General features: G+C 40.6%; 1 long non-coding RNA gene across 1 annotated transcript in view; it reads left to right on the forward strand.

The window, feature by feature from the left end:
* The first annotated feature begins 306 nt into the window (after positions 1–306).
* Positions 307–20,548, forward strand: part of LOC134174541 (uncharacterized) — a 29,728-nt gene continuing 9,486 nt past the window's right edge. Inside the window, exons 1-3 of the long non-coding RNA XR_009968683.1 lie at positions 307–486; positions 6,240–6,359; positions 11,240–11,449. This is a non-coding gene — a long non-coding RNA (uncharacterized LOC134174541). The remainder of the gene's footprint in view (positions 487–6,239; positions 6,360–11,239; positions 11,450–20,548) is intronic.

Consider the following 20,548-nt stretch of genomic DNA (forward strand, 5'->3'; position numbering starts at 1 on the left):
CCAATAATTTTATTAAGATTTACCCTTCCATGCTTCCTTTCTTCCCCATGCTTTCTCTGCCTCTGTATCTTCTACAGATTAATAGCAACTGTTTTGTACCACTGGTGTGAATCACAGAAGAACCTTAAGGAAAAATCTCAGGGAGAAGAAGTGGGATCATGGAAATGCAGTTGATGTGATTTGTACTTTTTTGGTATTTTTAGATAGATCTGTTAACATACACAGAGCAGGTTTTAGAGCTGTACCTCAATCTGTCTGACTGAGACATACATGTTACAAAATCTTATAAAACTCAATAGCAAGACTTTCAGGCTGTACTAGACAGCCCCGGCTATCTGCTCACAAATCTCAATTTCCTCTTGTCCAGCTGCTGGGAATGAGAAGATCTCCAAACAAAACAGTATCTGTCTAACAGAAGGGAACCAATTAGTATAGTAGGACAACCAGTAAGGAATGCTTCTTTTTTATCCCAGGATAGTAAAAAAGGTAAGGTGTCTTTCAGACGTCACAGCCAGAGGGAGTTATTTCCTGTAGGACCTAACCCAGTCATTAAGAAGCCAGGGGAATGATTCTCTTCATGTGTATGTCAATGGAAACTGTTATTATGCCCTAAATATCCTAGCATGGCAATTTTTTTGTGCTAAAGGGAGGCTGTGAATTGCACTGGAGAAATTTTACTGAGTTAATATAAAAAAGGACTAGCAATAAGAAAATAGAAATAAGAACAGAAAATATTTACTATTTTATTTTACTTATTTCTTTTGTCAGCTGAAGAGCAAAAATGGATGTATTTACTGAAAAGATTTTGTGAACACTACAGATAATACCAAAATAGGCACTCCAAATATAGTGACCTGTTTACAGTAAGGTATCTAAGTGTTATTTAGGGTGGAGTAGGAAAACTAATTCTCTTCTCTCTCCCAGCTAAACCAGTAAGGCATTTAAGATCCTTTGGATTACCTGGAAAGAGAAAAGCCAAGGTTAGGGCTGGCTGAATGACTCAGGAAAAGCTAGTTTTGGAGGAAGGAAGAAAGGAAGTCTTAACGAGACAAGCTGTGGAGACCCTAAGCATCAAAGCAGAATTGTTGGGCTGGGAAATGAGAAAAAATTGGCAGGGTTAGAAAGGCTAGAAGGAAGGCCATGAAGTCTTGACTCCGCTCACTTTAGGGACCTTGTGACACTAAATAAACTATACTCCAAGAAAAGCAAAATTATGTTTGAAGAGGGGTATAAATAGCTTATTTCTCAAGCTCAGCAGGCAACATAATTGACTGGTCTCTGCTTTTTGGCACCAAACTCAGTATTATTAAAACTTAGGGAAAAAAAAACATATAATAGCTTACTTAGAGATGCAGAAGATGGTTAGTAAAAATCAAACAGCTGTTTGCAGAGACCTGGAAATAATATAAGACTGAAGGAGACTGCCAAGGTCACTGAACCGCAGATACCAGCAATTGTATCAGGTGATCCTTTTCCTGGATTTAAGTAAGGGACAACCATTTACGCAGATGACATTTATTTGATTTTTATCTATGTCAGAGTTTGACATGCTAGGGTATTTTGTCCTAAATCCAGCAGTATCAGAGTCATGTCTGAAGTGCTGGGATGAGAAGAAACTTCCTGGGGTGTAATTATGGACAAATGGCCTTTGGCAATTTCTCAAGAGTGAAATGGTACAAGAGAGAGCATTGGGGTAGTCTTTTCCCAGGTTGCAGTTCTTAATTTTTTAGTTCATATCTGCTTTCCTAACAGGAACAAATCTGGTTTTAGGCAGTAAGGATGAGTATTTCAGGTATGTAGTTAATGATAAGAAAGTTTCCTCCGGTTTGGATATCTGGATGCATGTTGCCCTAGCTCTATAATACTTAGTTACAAAAACAAGCAACTGGTGAAGAAACACCATACGTAAAGGTGAACATGTCTCAGTGCATTTTGATTTGCCTGTTGCTTTTTACTTTGAGTTTCTTTTGCTTGAGTTTCTGAGGACTCCAAATTTCTGCTCCCAGAGAAGACCTTGCAATCTGATAAGTACAAGTGATTTGTTCCAGTACTGATCAGGCTAAACACGCGCGTTTTGTTCTTTATGTTTCAACAATGAAGGCATTGTGGTAGGGCATGGCTCCTTGCCACCCGGGAAAGAAAGAACAGAAAGAGCCCAGTGCCAGGGCAGCCATGTGGCTGAATGCCATGTCAGTTGGTGTTTTCCGGGCACTCTGGGGCATGTCACTGTGCCAGACATCCATGAATATTGCACCATTAAACCCATAAACACTACCTACTGCTGGTGTGCAAAGACAAGGCATGCGTTTTCAGCAGACTGAAGTGTGATCGAAGGAAACCGTATTGACTTCCTCATAGGGAATTGTTTAAGTAATTATAAGCAAAGCCTGTGAAATCTTGACACCACCATGCTTGCTGCTGCTCTCAGTTGCTCTGCAGTTCCTCATAGAGGACAGCAGGATCCAGAACAGGAAGGTATCTACATTCTGGGACTGCATTTATGGTCCCAAAGCTGGGAGAGAATATTATTCCTGCAGACACTTCTGCAACCATTCTTCACAGATAACTTTAGCAAGCACCTGCAGGAGAAGAAAAAGTCTTCAGTGAAGGGGAGGGATTCATGGGGCTTTTCTAGGTAAATTCCAGCCATCCAAAATCAACTTTTAGAGCCCAGAAACTCTCAGGCTTTGGGGGGGAGCAAAGAAAAAAAAATAAATTTTTAGTGAAGTTTTGAGACTGAGAAATAAAAAAAATCAACCCCCAAAATTTGAGATTGAAACAATCACCAAGAACACTGAGATACAGCCCTTGATCACTTTCATTAAGTCTGTCTTCATCTTTCCACCTCTCTATTTGTTCTCCTGGTGCTTACTCCACTTTCTCATTTTCCCCAAGACAGGTACATTCCTGCCTCATAGAGAAGGAAAGAAGGGGTAAAAAGTGCCAAAAAGTCATACTGGGGTGAAAAGGTATGGAGATAAAGGAAAGATGAAAAGGAAAGTAAAAAAGGACAGAAATTTGGTCTGTGTATCTTATGCCCTATGGACTTGAATCTCCCCTTCTCCAAGGTGTGTATGACACAAGGATCTTCCTGGGCCATAGGGTGTGTGTTCTCCTATTACTGTGCAATGCCCTCAGTATTCAGTTCAAAAGTATTCAGTTGCTGTCTTTAAGAGGAATTTGAGTTTTAGTTCTCACTATTCTGCAGGAAGGCATATCAGCACTTCATAGCTTTGATGCTTAGAAATCTCCTAGGGTCATTGTTATAAATGGCTGGCTCCTATATGTATATTCTTGTGACAATGCTGTCCTTTAGCTTCAGTAACTCCTTTCATGGTTATATCATTTTGGTACCTCATAGCCATGAGTAATGAATGCACGTAGGTCTTGGTCTTGTTAATGATAACATGCAGTGGAAACATATATTGTGAACTTTAAATTTGTGTAGCTGAATAGTAGGCGTGACATTTAGGTACTAAGGGATGAGTGTTCTTTTGATGCTTTTGGGCTGAGACATCTCAAAGTAGATACAATTAGCTTAAAATACTATATGATATCTTAAAATTTTATGCCCTATTTAGACCCCTCCACCTGAAAATAAGTATTTTATCTTCTTACACTTTTTTGCATTTTCTCGTACAATCTGAGGATTTCATAGACACTGTCCCCTTTTCTTTGTGTCCATTTGTATTTCCTCTGTCCTTGTATTTTCAGCAGAGGACCATATGGATTTGCTCTTCCAAAATCTCCCTACCAGTAACAGCAGCAGCAGCAAAGCTAAAGATTGAGAAACACCAGATACAGAGAAAGAAGATGGAGAATAAATATAGTAGGAAACAAACCCAAAAGACGCCTTCAAGGATCATTAGGGCACAGAAACTTATTAAACTCTCACAAAACAAATTAACAAAAAGCCACTTATTCAAAAAATGTCCCTGTACCCAAGACAATGAAGACTCTTCAGATGCTCAGTGAAAAAGCTGTGTGCCCTATTGTGGTTCTCAGTTCTTCATTTAAAATACTGCTGTCAGGTAACAGTTGTACTCATTAAGAAATGCAATCAAAACTTGTGTCTAAAACTCCATGCTGTTAATAGTCAGCAGTTCATGGTGAACTTCACTCTTTTCTCATGCAGAATTGTATACTAAAGATCAAACCAAACATTGGTTTACAATGTGGACCATCAGGAGCCCTAGTGTGTCCTAAAGAGAGCTTCTTGACTCACAGCCCTTCATCTTTGCTGCAATGAGATGGAACTTTTAAACTGTATTGCGATTCTAGGAGTACCAGAGACACTGCAATCTTGCCACAAATGGTGAGCAAAGGACTCCCTCCTGTTTTAAGAATTTGTCATAAGACATCAGAGCTAAGGACATCTTTGCAAAGAAGCCTGCTTGGATTTTGTCAGAGTGAGGAGTGCAGAAGTTATTATTACTTCAAGGTCTTCGAAGGTGGACAGGTTTTTTTGGTTTGACTTTTTTCCTTTTTTCACTCTTAAGCTCATTTCATAGATGTGAAGTCACAGACTGCACCTTACTGAGAAAAAAATCATTTTGATGCCAATGGGATTCCCACCCCCACCCCCCCCACCCCCCCACCCCCCGGCCTTGAATCAGTGCTGCAGGATTGGCCTGACATTAGGATCTCTGGAAATCCCAGATAGCACACTTATCTGTCCTGCCCTGCTGACAGCTATTTATACCATTTTCTCTTTCTGGAAGATCAGCAGTTTAACCTGGTAGAACAAGGTGCTGGATTCTGCAGGACACGTGTAAGCCAAAGGGTATTAAAAAAAACCCCAACAAATTAACCAAACCAACCTAACTTCAAAAGCAATCACTGTATCACCCAAACCAGTCACAATAACAAATCTCTGGAATGTTCTGAAACTGTGTTCATTTACCTTTCTGTGGAAAACTTACGTATCATTCTTTACCAAAGCCTACCAATGCCAGGTTTCAAATTGTGAACTTAAATGGCTGCAGAGTTTTCTTTCTCTGAATTCAAGGAAATATAAACTTACACAAATTTCAGCTTCTGCTGAAAAACCAAAACCATTCCTGTCACCTGTCAGGGTAACACTTTCTGTGAGTGACACATAGCTGACTTCTTTCCCAGAGGGAGCCAAGTAGCCTATTTATTTAGAAATCTGTTATATGGCTCAATCAGTGACTACTCTGGGCTGTTCTCCTGACTATTTGTTGGTTCTAATTAGAAATACAAGTCTGGAAGAGCAAACTGGATTTGCTCAGCTGTTTACTGATTACTGAAATTAAGAAAATAATCAATAAACACATAAATTTATGTCATTGACATTTTTGACTCTCTACTGGTTCAAACCCTTTTTGGGTTAAATACTGGTTCAATAACCCAGACTTAGAGATATCTTTTCTAATATGCTAAATACCCTTCAATCCTATTACTTGCAGTAATTAAAGATTGAAATAACCCAAGTGGTGAAAAGCTCAGTGTGACGTGTGTGGCAAAGACAGCAAAGCAAGCACCTGATTGAATCTCCTGGCACAGTCTGGTTCAGCAAGGGCTTAGCCTGGTGTCTGATGGGATCTCCTCCTGCCCAGCTGCCCATGGGCTGGATGGGGAAGCATCAGGGCACACAGCCATTTCTATCCACCACCCATAACTCCCACCAGAGCTTGTTCTGGCTATGGGTGGCTGGGATTTGAGTGTTGCCCTTGGAATATTCCCCAGTTTTGCCTCCCAAACAACTTCTGGTGTCAGTTCAGCGCAAGTTTAAGTTTAAAAATAAAAGAAGTAATCCAGGATCCTGACCTGCACTACCAATGTTCAGTGTAAATGTGAGAAAAAGGGGTTTCCTTCTGTACATATCCAGGGAATTCAAAGAAAGTAGGGGTGGACTATAGAGGGCTAATATGTGACAGATGAGTGTGAAAAGTATGCAGCAAAATACACATCTCTTAATTCAAGCAAAAAGTTCTGCCAAATTTATTTTAGACTGAGAATCCAGGAATTTAGAAGGCAAGAGGAAGTGCATTTATGAGTATGTCCCTTGTAACTAATTTATCTAGCTGATATCACTCCTTTTTGTACAAACTGACCTGATACTATAACACGGCATTCAGATAGCTATTATTTTCTTCAGCCCTCAAAGAGGAATCAGTATTTTCCACCTGTCCAAAAGGTTTCTGATGGTGGTAGAAGCCTGGCTAGTTGCTGTTCTCTACACAGCGAAGGAGGTTTTCTATTTATATGTTGTTCAGAGTGTGCCTATGGAGGTCTTGTTAGCAGATGTGAAGTAAAGGGGGACACTCACTTCCAGATGTCCAGGACCCCTTCCTATTGCCAAAGTCCTCAGGGCAACAACCCCTTCAGAGTGCATGGTAAGTGTGTTGGACACACACATGCCTACCCACACAGTGACAGGACAGCTTGCTAGCCACGTGCACATCCTTCAGCCTTCCATACATCAGCCTTCACTGTTTCAGAGCAAGGAGAGAAATAGGAGATGAAAGTCAGAGTCCTGTGGGCAAAATGTATGTTCCTGTTTTGCTGCAGGAGCTGTAGGTGGTCTTGGTCCAGCCCACAGCAAAGGCTGTGCCTGAAGGTTTACCAAGCTGACAGAAGTATACACAGTAAGAAAACACTTCCAATGGTCAGTCTTCTGAGATGGTTTATGGTGTCTGATTTGTAAACTTTTACACAAAAAGACAAGTGAGGGGAAGGGAAAAAAAGGGAAACATTTTAATGCTGCGGCTTTTTGTCCATACAGATGAACATCAGCCCTTGCTGGGCTTTGAGATTACGATCAGAAAAGGTATTATTGGTTGCTTGAGTTTTCCTGCTGGAAAGACCAGAACCTCAAAGTGCACAGGAAGCCCTCCCCCAGCTGCTGGCTTGGCAGGAGACAGGCAGAACAACAACCACACAACAGCATAAATACATTTCTGAAAAGGCTCTCCATTAAAAAGAAAAAGATTGTATATTTCAACCCCATGACACCAACACATTCAGATTTGTATTATATGACACATACTTTGAATATGTACAAGACTGATAAGCATATTAATGAGCCAAGCTTTGGCAGGAAAGTATATTTCAAAGCTTGGATTTCTTAAAAATCCTGTTGAGTTAAATCCCACTAGTAAAGAATGGCACAGTAAATATCAAACAAGAGACAAAGAGAAAATCAAAATAAAAAGTGATTAATTTAAGGAATTTGAAAATCAACTCTGCATTTTGTTTTGAGTAGTAAATAGCTCATAATGAATACTGATTTTGATGACAATTTTTACTATTTTTGCTAGACTCAGAACTGTATCCAACATTCACCTCTGAATAGGGATGAGCAAACCAGCTTAGAAAAATATGTGCTTGCTGCTTCAAGCATTCTATGAATCCTTTCTCATTTATTGGATGAAACCCAGACTGACAGTCTGAATTTCAGCATCTATGTGAGTTTCTGGTTTGGAACCCATATAAACTAGATCCACATCTCTTCCTGTGTGCTGGCCTTTTCACTAAGAGTGTGTTCTGCTACAATAAAGGTAGGTCCACTGTCTGTAATCTAGTTGGGACTGCAGGGTGTGATAAGGGTGTAATGAGTGTCTATATCTTTAGAGATTAAGATATGATAGTTCCAGCATCAACTGTCTCATCTGTAATGGTGATGGAGGCATCCCACCTTCAGCATGGCTTTTCTCTATTGCTTTATTGTGCAGCACGTCAAAGACAGAAGACTTCAAATATTCCATCATTACTTTTGCAAAGCAATCAGTCTGAAATTATTGTCATAGACTTTCTGGCTTTTTTTCCTTCAGTGCAGACTCAGGGGAGCACACACTTGCATTGTGCAGACCCCAAACAGAAGACAAGCATACATTAGAAACATTCCTGCAGGTGCAGCTGGGATTAGGTGATGCTAGAAGAAACTCTGTGGCAGAAATCAGCAGTAAGATGGGGAATCTCTTCTTCCAAACTTCCTTTCCTGCCAAGGGCTTGCTGCTGGCTTGTGTTGAGCTCACTGCCACCAGCACACTAGGGCCTTCCTCACAGAACTGCTTCCCAGCCAGCCTGTCCCTAGCCTACACCATTGCCAAGGGCTCTTCCTTTCTAGGTGCAGGACTTTGCATTGTTCCTTGATGAATTTCATAAGGTTCCTATCAGCCCAGCCATTCCTTCTGCCTGTCTATGTGTCTCTGAGTGACATTCCTCCCCTTGTGGATATTGGTGGTGCCCACAGTCTGAGCTCAGTTGCAAATTTCATGACAGTGCACTCAATCACATCTTCCAGCTGTTAAACAGGACAGGTCCCAGGATAGATTCTGCAATTTCTCCAGGTATATCTTACCTGCCTCCAGGTAAAATATAACCTGGTACCTCCTGTTGCTTGAGCACAGTCTTCCAACTACGTTTTTACTCTGTCAGTTGTCTGCTCATCCAGACATTCATAGACTTGGATGCAAGGCCACTGTGGGAGACAGTTGAAAGTCTTGCTAAAGTCAGTGTAAATGACATTCATGGCTCTTGCCTTATATGCAATGCAATCAGGTTGCTCAGGCATGATCTATCACTCAAAGCTCAGCAAGCTGGCTTTTCCCTGTCATCTTCTCCTTCATGTGCCCATAAATGTGTTCCAAAATTAAATAAGCTTACAATATAACAAGTAACATTTCTTTCCACAAGAACCAAATGCCTCTTTGTCTCTTCAATAAAGAGTATCCACCCTAGGAATCAACCCTTTCCCTATTAGGAAGCCCTGCTAGCAGTTGCAGCCACATTCTGATCCTTCCATCTTAGTGTTAAATTGCAACTTTTCTGACTCTTTAAATCTCACCCCTCAGGTTGTCTCCAGACAGAGCAAGAGATGCATACTCTAATGTGCCTTCAGCATTTCTGCAAAATCCAGATCAAGGACTTGGCAGGAACAGCTGCTGTCAGGTTTACTTCTGATGGGAATCAAGGTTCAGTATGCCAGGTGCAGGCTGGAGCATGTCCAATTCTTGCTCCAGGACAGGTCAGGAATTAGGATAGTCAAACTGAGTGCCAGGACATGGGCACTCGCCCTTTGGACCCTTTGAAGTCCACCAACGTAGATGTAGGTCCTGTAAAGCCAGATAGCTGAGATAAGTCTGTACTGGTGCCTGAGTGGAAAGGACGTATCAGAACAGCACTGCACCCCAAAAGAAAACCAGCAGCTCCATGCCTGGGGAGATATCAAGTCCATGCACAATGCATATACAGTTTGTTTCCTGAGGACTGACTGTAAAATGTCAGTAGACCCAATCGTCATATGTTCTTACATAGTCCTTTTCAGGTAAGAAAGTAGGAAGTTTTATCTAAATGAAGTAAGCAAAATCTGGCATGGCTTAGGCACAGGGGTTAATGTTCAAATCTTGGCAAGACTTGTAGCAAGCAGTGGTGGCACAAGAAGTAGAAGAGCTGTAGACTTCAATCACGTCTGAAGTATGGCACCTAAAGCATCAGCAGCATGAGCCGTAACTTCAGGAGAAGGGAAGAGCACCATCTACTGAATGACAAAAGCAGGTTTTGCTTTTCTTCCTCTTTCAGGAGAGGTTGCTCATTCACAGACAAACCAGCAGTTCCTGGGCAGTTATGGGTCACTGGGGAAGTTACTTAACCTGCAGTAAGAATTAAGAATCAGGGAGAGGAAAAGATTACATCCCTCTCAAACCTTTAAGACCTTCCTGGAACATTGATAGTCACAGTAGCCATAAATAATGTCTGGACCCTTTCTTCACACTGGTGCCTATTAGGTACATGTTTATCTAGGTAAACTCATTAACGTAATGAGTAACATAACTCATTAAACTTTAAAAATAGTTTAAAATAAAAACAAAGGCAAAAGAAGATTTAGTTGAAGATTAATAAATGATCCTATTAATGTAATAGACTGTGAGTCAACCAGGAAATCAGTCATTTGGGTTGACTTTCTTTCTTACTGTTGTAATAATTTGCTTTTCCCACATCCCCAGTCCCTGTCTCTCCACTTAGGCATGCTCTTAGAATAAAATAAGCCTCAGATTTATATTTCTAGACTTTTTTTTGATCATGATTTTATTGATGTTATCTCTTATGTTGGCTTTTTAAAGTACTTGCTAAATTTGCTTGTAATATGAAGCTACAGTGATCCACCATCCTCCTACACTGCAGTCTGTTCTAGCCTACACCACATAAAGACTCCTTTGCTGTCACAGGGTGGGAACTGTGCACTGAAGCTCCTAAAATAGATTTAAAGGGAAAAAAAGACCTGCAAAGAAAAATGGGAAGACACTGAGAGCTTGGTTCTGCTCTCAGGACTCACTGCATGTTCACAGCACCATGTCTTTTGACAAAATTGCCTCTTTTGAAGGAAACTTGAGGTCATCTCACCATTTTGATTTAATTTTTGGAAGATCAAACCTTCTTGACAATTCATTTCTAGACCCTATCCAGCTCACCAAACACAGCTTTATCGGCTCTGGGGAAAGGAATAACAGCTCTTGAACCTGAGATGTGGTCATTTCATTTAAAAAATCTGGCATGTATGTATTACTTGATCGGTGGGAAGTGCCAATGTTCACAACAAAACCATTACCAAAGACTATCATCACAATGAAAGCTCCACCCCCATGCTTCTTTAGTTCATGGTACTTTAGTAAATATTTTACCAAAATTACATCATGACTTCTGATTCACTCATGCTGTTGTCCAAAAGAAATCAATACATGTCATGAAAATGTTATTTTTCTTCTTTTAGTTGGAAGTAATTTTTAAATGATATTAAAGAATCCCCATATGGAAGGTTTTGTTATCATTGCAAATACAAAACATACCAGGAAGAAACAGTAGGATTTCATCAAAGTTCTACCTTTTAGAAATAAAATTAATGCAATTTTTAAAAAGTAAAGAAATACAACAGGTTAGGTTTTACAGACAAATCAGGAACAAAGCCTGATCAGCTGCTCAGTTCAAGAGTAGATAGTAAATGGAGTTCCCATTTCACAAAGATTGCCACAAAATCAGAAGACAAGTCTGACCAGAGATAGAACAAACTTGAAGCAATCAAAATTTCCCAATAAATTGATTTTAAAAACCCCTAAGGTTATCAGCAATTTTGTTTTGTTTTTAACAAATACTCAATTTTTATTTTGTCTAACAAGTACACATTTTAAAACCTGTAATAAAAACTTATTTTGAACATTAAAAACAAATTGATGGTGAATCATTTCTCTATTTTGTTTGTTTGTTAAAATCAATGCAGTGCAAAATACTTTTGGGAAATTATTGACTTCTGACAGAGAAGCAACCATCTTCAGAGCTTTTTGATTGCAATTGGCTGTGATATCCCTGCTCATGCCCTGCTGAGTACCATGTGTTTCTACAGCCCATCTCACACACAGCAACTCTACTTTCAAGGTGATGGCAAATGTGCACTACGAGAGAAAGTTGCTGTGTGGACAAGCTCTCTGGGGTGATAAACAAAACTCATCCTTACTTATAAAGTGCTGCTGATGGCTGTAGTGTCATGTTTTTCTCTAGACCAGATTGACACAACTAATTTCTACAGCATGGCACCTTGTCTGCGGGACCTCTGGACACAGAGGACGCCTTCACTTGTAGGTGACTTTGGGCACTGGTACCATCTGGTGTATCTGGCTTTCAGCTTAGCACATACTATTTTATTTTTGAAAGCCTGAAATTATCAGGTCATGGCTCCGAGCTCACTGGAGGGAAATGGACTGATCTTTACAGGTTGTGATCTGCAGAAAGTCAGGATGCAGCTGTAGACACATTCCCCCCGACATGACTTTCTGTAAAATTAATGAACTACATTAAGAGCAGTTCCCCACAGAAATATTTACGGTGGCAGTGGAGAGTTTGGTTGGCTGTTTTGGTTTTATATCTGCGGTAGGGGAAGTTCAGAAAGCAAATACGGAGGCAGAAGAATGTATAACTTATATGTTGCGACTCTTGATGCTCTGTGCTCAGGTTTCATGGCAGTAGATATGCAAACTTTGGTAGAAAGAGTGAATATCAGCCTGCATTTGCTTGCATGTTAATCTCCAGGGAACAGTAGCAGATACAAACCACTGAACTGGCAAATGGTGGGTGTCAGACTCGAAATTTTATGGTATTTTTGTCTGAATCTATTTGTGGTTCTTTTTTCTTCTCTAATTTTGCACCATCACATGGCTGAATGCCTTGAACTGAGTCCACAGGAACTGCAAAAAACATGGAGAAGAACAAGAAGGGAAAAGAACAACACAGAAATTGTGTCTCAGATTAATGCTTCAAAGGTGTTAAGATAACAGTAGTTGGTTCTAGCAAGGCTAGGACAGAATACACTACCCAAGGATTAGAGACCTAAAACTTCTCAGGGCTGAGGGGTCAACAAGGATGCATCAATGAAAACACTGACAGATGGGGGAAGATCAGCACAGTGGAAAGAGAGCACCCTGTGGCAGTAGAGCCTGCTCCTTGTAGATGGGCAGGAGCTGTTGTGAAGTTACACTTAAGGAGATACAGCTAGCTTTATATGAGGCCCCTATATGTCTTGGACTCCTGGAAGTGCATTGTATTCTGTTGGAAAGACCTCTGACCATTTCCTTAGCTATTCTGAACTCCTGTTGGTATTAATGGTTAAGGTTGTGGCTAGAAATGACACCCAGCTTGTGACTTGGGACTTGGGAAGTAGCTCAGTTCCACCTCAGAGAAGGTAAAGGCCAAGGCTTTGGTGGTTTGACTCAGAGAAAAGGAACAGACATTCGTGATATTCTGGTTTCCACAGTATGGGAAAGGGGGATTATTAACTTTGTCCTGTTGAAGCTGACCTTTCTGTGTTTCCATCTGCACCAACTTTCTTCACTTGTGGAAAGCTAAGAAAACCTTCCTGTGTAAACTCAGTTGTTTTATAGTCTTCCAGATACTTGCAAGGTGTCCCCATGCTCTCCACCTTCACAGGAAACTTTCGGTGAGTAAAACTCCTGATTACATAACGGGATAGAGGTAGCAATTCCAGCACAGGGAGACTGAAACACAAGGAGTTGGAGTACAAAAGGAGAATAGAAATGAACTCTTAAAAGTTGGAGCTGCTTTTTAGAAGCCCAAAGCCAACAGCAATTTAACAAATGAACAATTCTACACAATAAAGCAATTGCCGAAGTACAGAGCAGAGGACATTTGTTAGCAACTGCCCTGCAGAAAACACATCATAGAGGGGATAACAGCCTAAAGGCAAGTTAAAAAGTAATCATCATACTTAGAAAAAAAGGAGCATTATCCCAGAGTGTAAAAGCAGGAGTGTTGATTACGCTCTGGTGCTGCATAATTCCTCTCAGTACTGTTGAAACCCAAGTGCAGAACGAAGCCCAGTTTTGGTACTTCAGGAGAGCCACTGAGCAATGGAAGAAAGTGCACCAAAGAGCAACATGGGTTACCAATGGTGTAGAAAGCATGACCTACAAAGAAAGTTGGAAGGAACCAAATTTGTTTGGCCTAGATAACAAAACAAGCAGAAAGGGTATGACACAAATCTTCATGAGCACAGAAGTGTAGGTGCTAGGAGAAAGACAATAATTTGCTCACAACATTCACTGCAGAGTAGGCAAGTAGTAAATTGTGTCAAGGAGAAAAAAGATCAATTTTCAGCCAAAATGAGGATGCTAGATCCTCAAATGAGGATTGTGAAGCTCTGAAATTGATACGGTAATATTTCTTACTCATACCTATATCTATATACTCTTACTCACAGACACAGCTGCTTTCTGTTGGAATTTCTTCTGCAAGATTACTTCCCATGCGCTCCACTGACAGATGCACTGAAAGGTTGATGATAAGGCCAAAGGAAATGGTCATCTGTTTCTGAAGAGTTAGTGCTGCCTTTCGCTATGTAGCTAGGTGAAACTACATCACAGCAATGAAATTCTGAGATGCTCTCCTTGCTGTTCATTGCCACTGTGCTTATTTTGTCAAATGTGCAAAGACCAAAGACTAGGCAGTCACAGACACATATGGCATGTCACAGCAAACGTTGCCACTGTTCTTAAAGGTGATTGCCAAGAACAATTCAGTGAAGTGAATAATTTGCTTACTGTGTAAAGAAAATTTACGACTTTGTAGCCAAAGTCTGCAAAATGAGGGAAATGCCTTCACTGTTACATGTCTTGAAAGAGACAGCAAATAATCTATGGGGGCAGTAGTGTACACTAGATCAGAATAGATGGATAGTGGTAATCGATACGTACAATGAGCGCTTTGCTTTAGCATCCTCCCATTGTGATATGGTCTGCTTTGTTTTTAAACCTCAGTTTAGCTGCAGCTGCTTTTTGTGATTAAACTGTGGTTTTAAAAATAGGAGCACTCTGTTACAACGAAGTTTTCGTTAGTTGCCAGTGACCTGAAGTAACATAAATGTGGTAGAACCAGCCTGGATGTGACAGGATGATATTCCCTGAGACCACCCAGGATGCAGAAGCAGTGCAGCCCCTCACTCATGCAACTCATGGCCCTGGGCACAAACCTCCATCCTGGGCTCTGTGCTGAACACACAGAACCTGTCTGAGCTAGTGAACTTTCTAAAAGTGACCAGCCTTGACCAAAGCCACTTCCCTCTCGAGAAAGAGCTGAGCCGTACCAGGAACCTGCACACACAAACCGCACATGTTTCAGCCGCAGAAGTCAGTGAAGAAGGATACTTTGCTAGCCTGGCTTCTTTCGGAGTTTCATTTCTTATGCACCTTGTAAAGCAAGATCTCGCCTCTTTGTATGAAACCAAGCTACCTGTTCAACACAGGCAATTTTGGAAGTACAGGTTATAGAATCATAGAATCATAGAATAGTTAGAGTTAGAAAGGACCTTAAGATCATCAAGTTCCAACTAGAAACCTAGCTGTTCTGGGTAGGAATTAACCCACAGATTTTTCTCGTACTGATGTGCAGGCTGTGCTCTGAATTCAAAAGCCCTGCCCATACACACCAATGAGGAAACAAGGCAATCCAAGAAAGCATTGTTGAAGCAATGTGTTGGCCTCAGCAAAGCCAGCATGGCCATGCTGCCAGCAGTGCGTGCAGCTGGGGCCCATTCCTGTCTCACGTTCTGAAGAGCTTGCAAGTGAGATGAAGACGTGAATCGATGATGACAGTTAACACAAGAGATCCCAGAAAGACTATGTTTTCATTATGGAAATAAAAAATATTCTTTGTGAGGAAAGGATCCTTAAATACCCTCTTGTGTTTTGAGGACTGCCTGAAAGATGTAGATCTTAAGGAGGGTATTGGGTGCAAAAGGGATAGAAGTCAGCTGGTTAAAAAATAGCAGCTTTTCTGTGAATGCATCCCAGCAGTATTGCTAAGCAGGAAGAGTAGGTTGCATTCAGTCAGCAAGTCCGTCCTCAGAGCAAGCTTTTGTTCTCTTCATATATTATTTGTAAGCCTTGTGCAAAGCTTGCACAAGACTGTGCATTACGAATAATAAAGGAAGCCTGCATCTTAACTAGTCTTTATGACATACAATTTGCACATACATCACTGTGTTTTGCTAGACTTAGAAAAAAAGATATCAGCATAAAATTCCAAGTTTGAAACATGTTAGGTGAGATATACAATATATCAAATAAGAATTCAACTATTTAAAGATTAACAGTTAAGAAGAGTAAAGTATGAGATGCCACTGTTCTGCAGTACTGTATGGTATCTAGTGTCCATCCATACTGGAAGAGAGAGGAAAAATCTTCCAGTCTTGGAGGACAGAAGGACACTTTTCATAGGACGAGTGCTATGGTTGTTCCTTTTAACAACAGGAACAGAAAAGCTGAAGCTGTAGAAACAGTCAGGGTAGGGAGTACTTAGGAAATTTACAGAGGCTAGTTACCCTGCTCCGAAGCTGAGACACTTGAGCATCAGGTGGACACATCGGGAAAATAGCATGACACACTTAAATGTTTTACCTTTTTGTAAAATTCTGTCTTTAAGTAGGCAGATTCTTTAACTTTCAGTTCCTCCCTATTGATGCTGCTGGAATATGTCTTAATTTCAGAGCATGCCCTTCTAATGGGGTGAAAATTCTAAAAACTTGTGCACTTTACTCTTTCAAAATAGCCAGCACTTCTGCACCCGTTTTCCTAGATATTCAGAAAGGTTGTGGAATCTCCGTCATTGGAGATATTCAAAAGCTGCCTGGACATAGCCCTGAGCAACCAGCTCTAGATGATCTTGTTTGAGCAGAAGGTTACCAGACAACCTTCAGATGTCCCTTCCAGCCTCAGCCCTTCTGTGATTTTGTAGCTCATGATAAATAGAAATGACCTCCGCCGATATTATGTAGTGTGGAGCACACTTGAACCCTGAAGATATCAAGAAAAAGAAATCATATGATGCTATTCCTGCTCTCTGCACAAATCTCTGTTGATGTTTCTGAGGTGTTTTTACAGACCCAAAGCCTTTTGTATTACACAGGGGTGTGACAGAGCTGTAATTTGAGTTAGTTCCCACAAATATGCCTTTTTAAAAGTACTTTCTTGTAAAATTGAAATAACTTATTGAATTATATATTTCAAAACAAAATTGTGTACAACTGATGTTGGAAGTACAGTTATCCAGGGACCTGACCTTAATCTATTTTCTTATGCCATCAGTACGGTGTTTTGCAGATCTATGAACATTTATGAAACATTATTATGGGTGAACTGGATGTTATTATTCAATGTAGAGTAGAATCATAGAATTGTACTTGCTTGAAGTTTTGATTTCTTCTTTTCCTGCTTGCACTGAGCGTAAAACTCAAGCTGTTTCTCAAGAACAAAAGTCTTGAAGAAACTGAAGGATTTGCTGCTTTATATTTCCACTGACATCAGCAAAATTCCACCTTTTTTCAGCAAAACCATCACCTTCCAGGGGATGGCTCTTAGCAGGTCTTCATTTCCCTTTCCTTTAATCCCTCTAACAAAGGCATTGAATCCTAAATTATGGGTGCAAAAATCCATTGCAGAACAGTTTTTGAACACCAACTCTTTCACACAAACCATTAACAGACAAGAGAGATCGGATAAGAATTTTCACCCAGCAGCAGAAATAGGAGAGCTGCATCTGAACTTGTGACCTCTGTAAAAGTTTCCACAGTTAAGCTGTCACCAGATCATTAGCCAAACATTCCCCCTTTCCTTCCACATCAGGAGCATGAGCTCCTGATGGAGCAATGATCATAATTGTGGTGCAGCTGTGACAAGTACAGAAAATGGAGGCATCATTGTTAATTCCACTGCAGTGCCTGCACTCTCAGCCGAAGATTTCCCTTCATTTTGGAAGCTGAGCATCACCCGGTAGCTAACGAATAATTATAGCCTTACTGCTATTCCCTACCTGGTGAAATGATTTAAACTGAAATCCCTGTGATCATTGTTTCATATAAGGCTTTTGACCAAATGTCATCTGAAAGGGCTAGGCAAAAAGCCAGGTTTCTGAAGGTAGTGTTTGATGAAGCAATATGTCATTGTACACACAGAGAACTTCATTCAGATTGTCAGATAACTATGTTTTTAATAATGTCCTCAGAGCACTTAGAGTCAAGTTGCTTTTTGAAAACTCCCTTTGCCATTCTACCAAATGAATTTTTTGTCTTGGAAATGAGTCACATTTCTATTTAGCTGGAAAAAATGTATCAGAGGCCAACATACTTGAATTAATGTGAGAGATTTCCACTTATTGACTCTGACCTCTAAATCCCTTTTCATTCCTTTTTGTGCACCTGCCCAATCAGATTATTTTCAGTCATTGACTTTTTGTCCAAACATCAGCCTGGCTGGATCTGGGTTGCCCCTACAGGTGTCTCCATGGGCTTCTTGGAAAGCTCAGGCCACTTATGCCTTTCACAGCAGCACAGGTTAATGCAAAACATGTGCCTCTGGTTCATACAGCCTGTCCTGAGAGCTTTTCAACCACACTCTGTATCTCTGAGATTTCTGCTGAGAAATACATGTTCCCCTTCTTCCATTCCCAGTGATCATCATATTTTTTGGAAAAAGCTCTGGGAAAGAAAACTCAGATCTCCATGCTATTTGCTATGGCAGGAAAATGCGGCCCACATAAAATAGTACCCTTTCGGGGGGAAAGGTGTCTGCATCCAGAATGGACCATTTTGAACCACTATCTCAGCAGGTATATTCTCAGCCAAAGAGCACTGGACCTGAAAACTCTGGAAAACCTTGAAGACTGTAGCTCTTCCTTTGAAAATGATTTAGACATTTACTACTAGTGCTTCAGCTAAATCCCTCTGGTCTTGACCCCACTCTTTCTCACCACTACACAGATGCCCATCCATACATAAGCTCTGATTTTGGAAAAAAAACCCACTCTGTTTATACAACCAAACATGTAGAATTGTTCATGTCACATCCAGGGACTCATCTGTTGGGCAGGGCAAGAATACCCCAGTGAAATCTCAGCAGGTTGGAAATCAAAAGCCCAGCTCATGCGAAGATGACTCCACATGTTCCTCTCATTTCCTGTAAGATGCCTATGAATGGTGTCCATGCTGCATTGAGAATAGCCCAGAATCCCGACTATCCTTGAGGCTATGCTGCCCAGAATTGTTTGGGTTTTGTTTTTGGTTTTTGTACCTAGAAAACAACATTCAAGAGTCATAAAAGGTGCTGCAGAATCTGAGGAAGCTTGTGGTGGCTGCAGTCAACATTAGAGGTAGGAGACGGTTCAGCTGATGCCAAGGGATATGAACATAGTGTCTGAGCAGGGAGAATAGGCTGCAGGGTGGGGAAGACTGACACCCTCACTTGAAGTAACATTGCAGTAGTGTACCATGTAGATATATCTACTGCTGGTCTTGGAGCTGTGAACACTCTTGCCAAAAGACCTGTAGGCCCCCAAGAGTACAAGCAAAGGGTGGTGGTGGAGGCCTTGAGAGGCCTGGGATGCGTCATAGCACAGGGTCAGGGTGTAAATATAAATCAATAAAATAAGTACAGGTCATGGAAGGGATACAGCCTTGAGAGCCGAAAAGTATCAAAAGCATGTATGAAAGCATCTCTCTGTGGTGTGAGCACAAAGGAAATAACAAGGAGGGATTAAAAAATGCGAACAAAGAACAGAAAGAGAGGAATGATTTCAGCATTGTCATCCTTGTTACGGACTCCATTCCTCACCAATGCCACTACATACCTGAAGCCAGTCACCCTCTGCTTCAGTAGAGTCAATGCTGGTTTTTAAATTGCCACTCACCATATTTTGTACTATATATTGGTAATTTACATGTGAAAATAGGTGAAGTAAATAAGAATTTTAATTCTAATTTAATTCTAAAGTACCCTTCAGATAACAGCAAGCTTTACAAGAGTAACAGCCCATTTAGCACCATATATCAAACACAACCATCTAAAAATAAATCTTATTAAGTTTTCATGTACTTCAGGCAGCTGTAGGGCCTCAGTCTGTAGGAGGGATTTGTCTCTGTGCAAAGAGGAAACTGATGTATTTGTCTCACGTCAGTACCTTCCTAATGGCCAAGTCCACAGTCCACTGAATCCAACAGCCTGAGGGTTACTGCATGCGGTGGTCCCTGGATTTGGCTTCTAACTGCTGAAGTCTGAGTAACCTGTTAGAAGAAAGAATATCCAAGCCACCTATAAGCTGCTTTAATAAAATCTTTTTCAAAATCAAGCCATCATACATACACCACTTTCTACTTTGCGTTTGACGTCTGCACTTCTCATCACCATGACAACGTAGCGATGTGACCCATTCATAGATTCTTATAACATTTATAAGCCAAGTTTCTTATAAAGAAGGCAAAAGATTCTTACAAAATTTATAGCAAAGTATTTTATCAGCTTGTTAATTCTGAACTAAGCGTTTCTGAAGAAAGAGAAGAGTAAGGTTCCTGTTTGCCAAACTGAAGTGCAGATGCACAGGGTTCCCAGGGTTCACGGCAACCAGAAGTCTGCAGCACTTTCAGAAAAAAATGATAATCATTTTGAACTACTTTTCTGTTCCGAGAGAGAAGTGATGAGATGTTTTTACGCTCTCTTTCTCTTTCATGCTCTAAAATTATTGCTTTTTGTACTTAAGGTTTTTTCCTTGTATCAAAAAATCTAAAAAAGTACTACATGACAACATGTTGTAAAATATCCATCAGTTTAAATACAAACATGCAATTAAATGATTAATGGATTTTAAATATGATTTAACTAAATCCGCACAAATTTTAAAGACTAAGAGATCTATTATTGTTTTCTCCCCTGAAGCCTTTCTGTGCAAAGGAGCAAACCACCATCACACAGTGGAATATAGGATGAGGAGAGCTGGAACAGCTTTTCTGTGCTTGTCTCAGTATGCCAGCAACTAGATTACAAGTCATGATTCCCTTAAAATAGTATTTCTGAAAGAGGCAGGGTACCTGGTACAAACAGAGGAGAAAAGTGGGTAGAAATGAGTAATGTCACAGTCTGGGTACCCACAACATACTAGGCAGCAGTGCAGAGCCTGAATCTGTAGAAGCTGCATGCACTGTGCTTTTGCTTATACGCCTGTGAAGAACAGAAGGCTTAAAGGAGATGTTATGACT

This window comes from Pezoporus occidentalis, unplaced genomic scaffold, assembly GCF_034315485.1.
Source record: "Pezoporus occidentalis ecotype Australia unplaced genomic scaffold, CSIRO_AGI_Poc_V1 ctg61, whole genome shotgun sequence".
NCBI lineage: Eukaryota > Metazoa > Chordata > Aves > Psittaciformes > Psittacidae > Pezoporus > Pezoporus occidentalis.